Consider the following 5,991-nt stretch of genomic DNA (forward strand, 5'->3'; position numbering starts at 1 on the left):
TTTAACTTTAACAAATCAAAGAAATGCTAAGGAACTTTGCCAATATACAGTGTATTCTGGATGGAAAAATCTTATTTTGTATGCTATAATGATGTATAGTAAATGAATGTAAATAAATAAATTTGAACAAAAAATAATCACAACAACAACAAAAATGAAAACGTAAGGTGAAGTTGGGGGTGGAGAGAGAGAGATTAAGATTTGAAGATGTGATTCTGTTGTTGAAGATAGCAGATGGGGCATGAGCCAAGGAAGGCAGGTGCCCTCTAGAAACTAGAAGAGGCAAGAAAATGGATGGCCTTCTAGAATCTCCGGGAAGAGCACGGCCCTTCAGTCACCTTGATAGGGCTTCTGAAATCCCAAACTGTGAGATAACACGTGTGTTGTTTAAGCGACTAAGTTAATGGTGATTTGTTACAGCAGCAGTAGGAAACTAATACAGCCCTCAACTCCTGATTCCCCATACGCCTTGCTCTGCAATGGGAAGGATTTGCTGTTGTTCACTGCTGTGACCTAGCACCTGGAACAGTTCCTGGCACATGGTAGGTGTTCAATAAATATTTGCTGAATAACTGAGTGAGTGGATGAGGTGGGGCAGAAACTAAAATGGCTGCAACATTTCCTGCCTTGGAAAGCTATAGGTTCCTGTGTCATTAAAAAAATAAGGGGGCCAGCAGGTGGCATGGTGGTTGGGGGCGCTGGATTCCCACATTGCCAACTGTGGTTCAAGTTTTGGACCTGGTGGCTTACTTTCTCTCTCTCTCTCTCTCTCTCTCTCTCTCTCTCTCTGTGTCTCTGCGTAATGACTATGTCGCTGGACTCCCATGTAGTGGACCGTGGAGATGGTGGCTTAAACTCTCACCAGATGTGTGCGTGCCCAAGATTCCAAGAGGAGAACGGAGGAGAAGGGATTGCAGCATAGCCATCACCCCGGGGGCGGGGGGAGTGGTGGATGGATGATGTCTCTCTGTCTCTCTGGTGAGCACATGTGCCCTATAGCAAAAACCTCTCCCACCAAAACCAAAACCAAAACAAGACCTAAAAAAAAAATGAACAAAAACCCATCTTTTTTGTATTATTATTATTTTTAAAGATTCTTGCTACAGGGCTCACCTGAGAGAGAGACAAGCGCCATGCTACCTGCTGACCCCTATACGTGATTTGTTTTGGCACAGATGGCACGGTGTGATAGGTCTGTTCTGTGCCTTCCATTTCTACTCGTTAATTTATCGTCTGGACTGGGCTACACCTAGACGGGGATGGATGAAATGAGACAGATGTATTGGCTTGTTGGAAAAGTCATGACACATTTGTGCATAGAAAAATACATTATAACTTTTCTGACAATCCAATCATCTGGGACAGGTGATTCCATATTGTAACCTTGGGATTGCTAAGTTTTCCCTTTGGTGCTTGGGGAACAAATGAGCTGCTCCTCAAGTGGTTGCCTTCCCATGGCCCGGAGTGATGAGGGTTGTCCCAGAGGCCTTGGGTTTTTCTAGCAGTGCCTTGCTTAAAATAGGCATCGGGAGGGAATGGCACGATACATTTTGGGTCTGACATGCAACCTTGGTTGCCTTGATTGGAACCATCTAGGAGGCTTTCCAAAGATTGGCCTTGCATCCTGGGACTCACCCAGAGTTACTGAACGACTGAACAGAATCTCTGAGGACAGGCTGAGGTCCAGTAATGCTCGTAAGGCTCCCAGGGGATTTCCTCTTCTTTCTTTCTTCTTCTCCTTCTTTCTCTCATTTTCTTTCTTTCTCTCGTTTTCTTTCTTTCTTTTCTTTCTTTCTTCCTATCTTCCTTCCTTCCTTCCTTTCTTTCTTTATTCTTCTTTCTTTCTTTCTTTTTCTTTTTCTTTCTTCCCTTCCTTCCTTTCTTCCTCTTTCTTCTTTCTGTTAGTTAGGGTGTGTACTCTCGCCAGAGAAAGGCAGAGAGGGAGAGAGAGAGAAAGTGAGGATGAAGCCCCCAGTGGCACCACCACCACCAGGGGAATGACTATGCTACAATCCCTTCTCCTCCATTCTCCTCTTGGGATTTGGGGGTGTGCATGTGCTTGCAACTGATGTGTTTTTCAAGTTGCAGGGCCTGGGACTTGAACAGCATAGTTGCCCAGGTGGGATCCGTGTTCACCACCACGCCACCTAGCTGGTCCCTCCCTGGGTGAGTCTAATGTGCAGTCTTTGCCTTTAAGTCATAACTCAAGGAAGAAAGAACTTGGTACTGGGAACCTCAGGATGTGGTTTTCTGCTTTGCACTTCCAGCTTTGTGACCTTGGACAAGTCACATGATCTCTGTGGACCTCAGTGTCCACCTCTTTGAGCCAGAGCCAGTAATACCCACTGCCTCGCATACCTCACAGGATTGTAATGAGGATCAAATGCCTAAGCGCCCTGGGAACTGTGAGGCATTGTCTAATGGGCAGGATAATCATATCAGGTGCGTCGTCTCGGGTTACTCTGATCTGCTTGGCTTAGCTGCAAGTACTGCTAAGGCTCTGCCAGGGACTTTCTGTTTTGCCCTCAGGCTGGTCCACATCCTATAGCATTTGCTGGGGTCAGTCTACTCTTTGGCCTGCTTCCCATGGCACCAGCCCCCTCGGAAGCTGAGTCGTCACTCTCTCCTCTTTAGGGACCCAGGAATGTTGGATTCTGCCTGCCTAAAGCAGTGATTGCCAGCCAGGGCTGCACCACCCTGTGGGAAGCCTCCTCTCATGGAAACCTCTGGGGACACCTGTGTGGTCTGAGAAAGCACATTCAATATTACACTTAGATATCTGGAAATGGTGTGAAGGGATGGGGCAAGAAACCGGCTCTGATTGCTTTGCCAAAATGAATCTCAGAAAGTAAAGCTTGGTCCTCTTGCTTTTCTGCAGATTCTGTAATGGCTGGAGAGGAAGGGGACCCAAAGTGGGGGTTGGAGACAGAAGGGGAAGGAAGAAATAGGCCAGCGATTGTTGTGGGTCTGCAGGGCAGGCAGGTTTAAAGAGAGTGAGGAACACCTCCCCATGCACCTTGCTCTCAGGTGGGATGTTTTCCTGTAAGTGGAGGAACTCAGGACCCACACAGCAGGAGCTCTGCCTGCAAATCTCCCAGGTACCCTGCGTAGCTCACACTCAGACCTTGTGCGGGACAGGTGGCCCTTGCTCTGTTCACCTCACATTCTCTGACCCATCTTCTCCAGGGCTCCACCCCAATGATGGGCTCTTCTTCCACCTTGTGCTCTTGAGGCTTCCCCGCACCACCAGGGGCTGCTGGTCCTGGCCTTCTCAGGGCCTCGCAGGAAAAGGCCTGAACAGTGCAGTTTTCAGTTTTTCTCCATCAAAGACCCTCATATCTTAAGAGGTTGCAGAAAAAGCACACTCAATATCTTAGGTAAAAACGTTTCCATTTTAGTCTAAGATTTATTATCATAGGATCATCATACATTGTCTTCCCACTTTTCTGATTCCTCTCGCCTGCTCTAAGCCTATGACACCTATCTTCTAACATGCTATATAAGACTTTGCTTATTTATTATCTGTCTCCCATCACCAAAATAGAAGTTCCTCGAGGATAGGGATTTTGTGTTTTGTTCACTGAGGTATCCTTACTGTCTAGCAGAGTGGTTGGTACATACAGGTTCTAAATATTTGTTGAAAGAATGAGCAAAATGTCCATACCTGTCACCATTAGACCGAGTTTCACGAGGTAGGAGCAAAACCCATTTTCTTCTCCACTTACTCAGTGCCCAGCAAAGGGTCTGGCACAATGAAGGCACTTCATAAATATCAACATGGTAGCTTGGCATGCCATTTCTTGACATTTATCTATAGATCTATCATGGTGCAAATATGCACATGATTATTAATTGCAGCATTCTTGCCAAAACAAAACTACTGGAAACCAAGACACGCAGTCACAAGAACTGGGTTAAATAAATGAGTACTCCACATAGTGGGTAGTAGGCAGCTATTAACAAGGATGAGGTAGGTCCAAGCATAGATTCAGACAGGTGTCCAAGATAGATTATTATTATTATTATTTTTGGAGAGGTTTTTGCCATAGGACGTGTGCTCACCAGAAAGACAGAGAGACAGAAAGCGAGAAATCAACCTCCAGGGGGGAGGGCCACTCTGCAATCTCTTCTCCTCCATTCTCCTCTCGGGATCTTGGGCGCACCTGGTATGAGTTTAAGCCACCGGGTTTGGGACTCGAACTACGGTCGGCTACATGGGAGTTCAGCGACATAGCCATTATGCTAACTGCTGTTCCCCCAAGATAGATTATTAAATGAAGAATTTAAGAACTCTAGGTACAGAACCATATAAACCTACATATTTAAATCAAGATGAAATGTGTTTGTATACATCTAGCTTAAAGAAGTCTTTAACAGTGGTTATCTCTAGTGAGTAGAGATGGGAGATTCTTTTTACTTTTTTTAAGAGGTTTTTGCCACAGGGTATATGCACTCTCTGGGGAGAGAGATACAGAGAGGGAAAGTGAGAAATCACCACTCAGGGGAGATGGCCAGACTGCAACCCCTTCTCTATTCTCTTGGGATCTTGGCCATGCATGCACAGTGAGTTTAAAGCCACCGGGTCTGGGATTTGTACCGCAATTAGCCATATGGGAATCCAGCAAAGTAACCACTATGCTGTTAGCTGGCTCCTTTTTTTTAGATTTATTGAATTATTATTTTTAAATAAATTTGTTATAGGGCATGTGTGCTCACTGGACAGACAGAGAGAGTGAGGGAAAAATGAGAAAGCAAGCCTCCAGGTCCAGGATTTGAACCATGGTTAGCCATGTGGGAGTCCAGTGCCTTAACTAACAGGCCACCTGCGGCCAAGATGGGAGATTCTTAATTTCTTTGTTTCCTCTTGGATTTTGTGCATATTACTTTTTAAAAAAAATTATTTTATTTAACATTATTTACTTTTTTTTTTTTTAACTTGACCAGAGAGGGACAGAGTGAGAGAGAGAACAAGAGAGCAAGAGAGAAAGCAAGCAAGCCACCAGGTCTGGGACTCAAACCACAGTCGGCCATGTGGGAGTTCAGCGCCCTTAACCTCCATGCCACCTGCCAGCCCTGCATATTACTTTTTTAGTAAAAAAGATGAATTACTGGAGCCAACAGGTGGCATGGTGGTTGAGAGCGCTGGACTCCCACATGGCCAACTGAGGTTCGAGTCCCAGACCTGGCAATTTGCTTTCCTACTTTCTCTGTCTCTCTCACTCTGTCTCTCTCTGGTCAAATTACAATAAATCAATAAAGATAAATAAAATAATTCTTTTTTTTGGAGAGGTTTTTGCTATAGGGCGTGCACACTCACCAGAAAGAGAGCAAGAAATCGCTCCCCAGGGGAGATGGCCACACCGCAATCCTTTCTCCTCCATTCTCCTCTCACGATCTTGGGCACACATGCACACGTGCCCAGTGTGAGTTTAAGCCACTGGGTCCGGGACTTGACTTGTGGTTGACTACATGGGAGTCCAGCGACATAGCCATTATGCCAACTGCTGGTCCCAATAAAATAATTATTTAAAAAAATTATCTTCCAGGGACCAGCAGGTAGGATGGTGGTTAACATGCTAGACACATTCACATGGCCAACTATGGTTCAAGTCCTGGACCTAGTGGTTTGATTTCTCACTTTCTCCCTGTCTCTGTGTCTCTCTCTGGTCAAATTAAAATAAATAAATGAACAAATAAAATTAAATAAATACTTTTTAAAATTATCTTCCAAATCAAAGTAATTTTAGACACATCTATTGTTTCCTTGTTTTCACTGCTAGTTGCACAGTTACAGTCACAAGCACATTTACTTTATTTTTATTTAACTGTATTTATATAGTTTAATTTGACCAGAGAGGGAGAGAGTGAGAAAGCAAGTCACCAGGTCTGGGATTTAAACTACCATTGGGCCATGTGGGAATACAATGCCCTTAATCACCACCCACACCCCTTGTCAGCTCCACATTCACTTTAAGAGCCCACTGTTCCCTA

The sequence above is a fragment of the Tupaia chinensis genome, unplaced genomic scaffold (assembly GCF_000334495.1).
Source record: "Tupaia chinensis unplaced genomic scaffold, TupChi_1.0 Scaffold000059_1, whole genome shotgun sequence".
Classification (NCBI taxonomy): domain Eukaryota; kingdom Metazoa; phylum Chordata; class Mammalia; order Scandentia; family Tupaiidae; genus Tupaia; species Tupaia belangeri.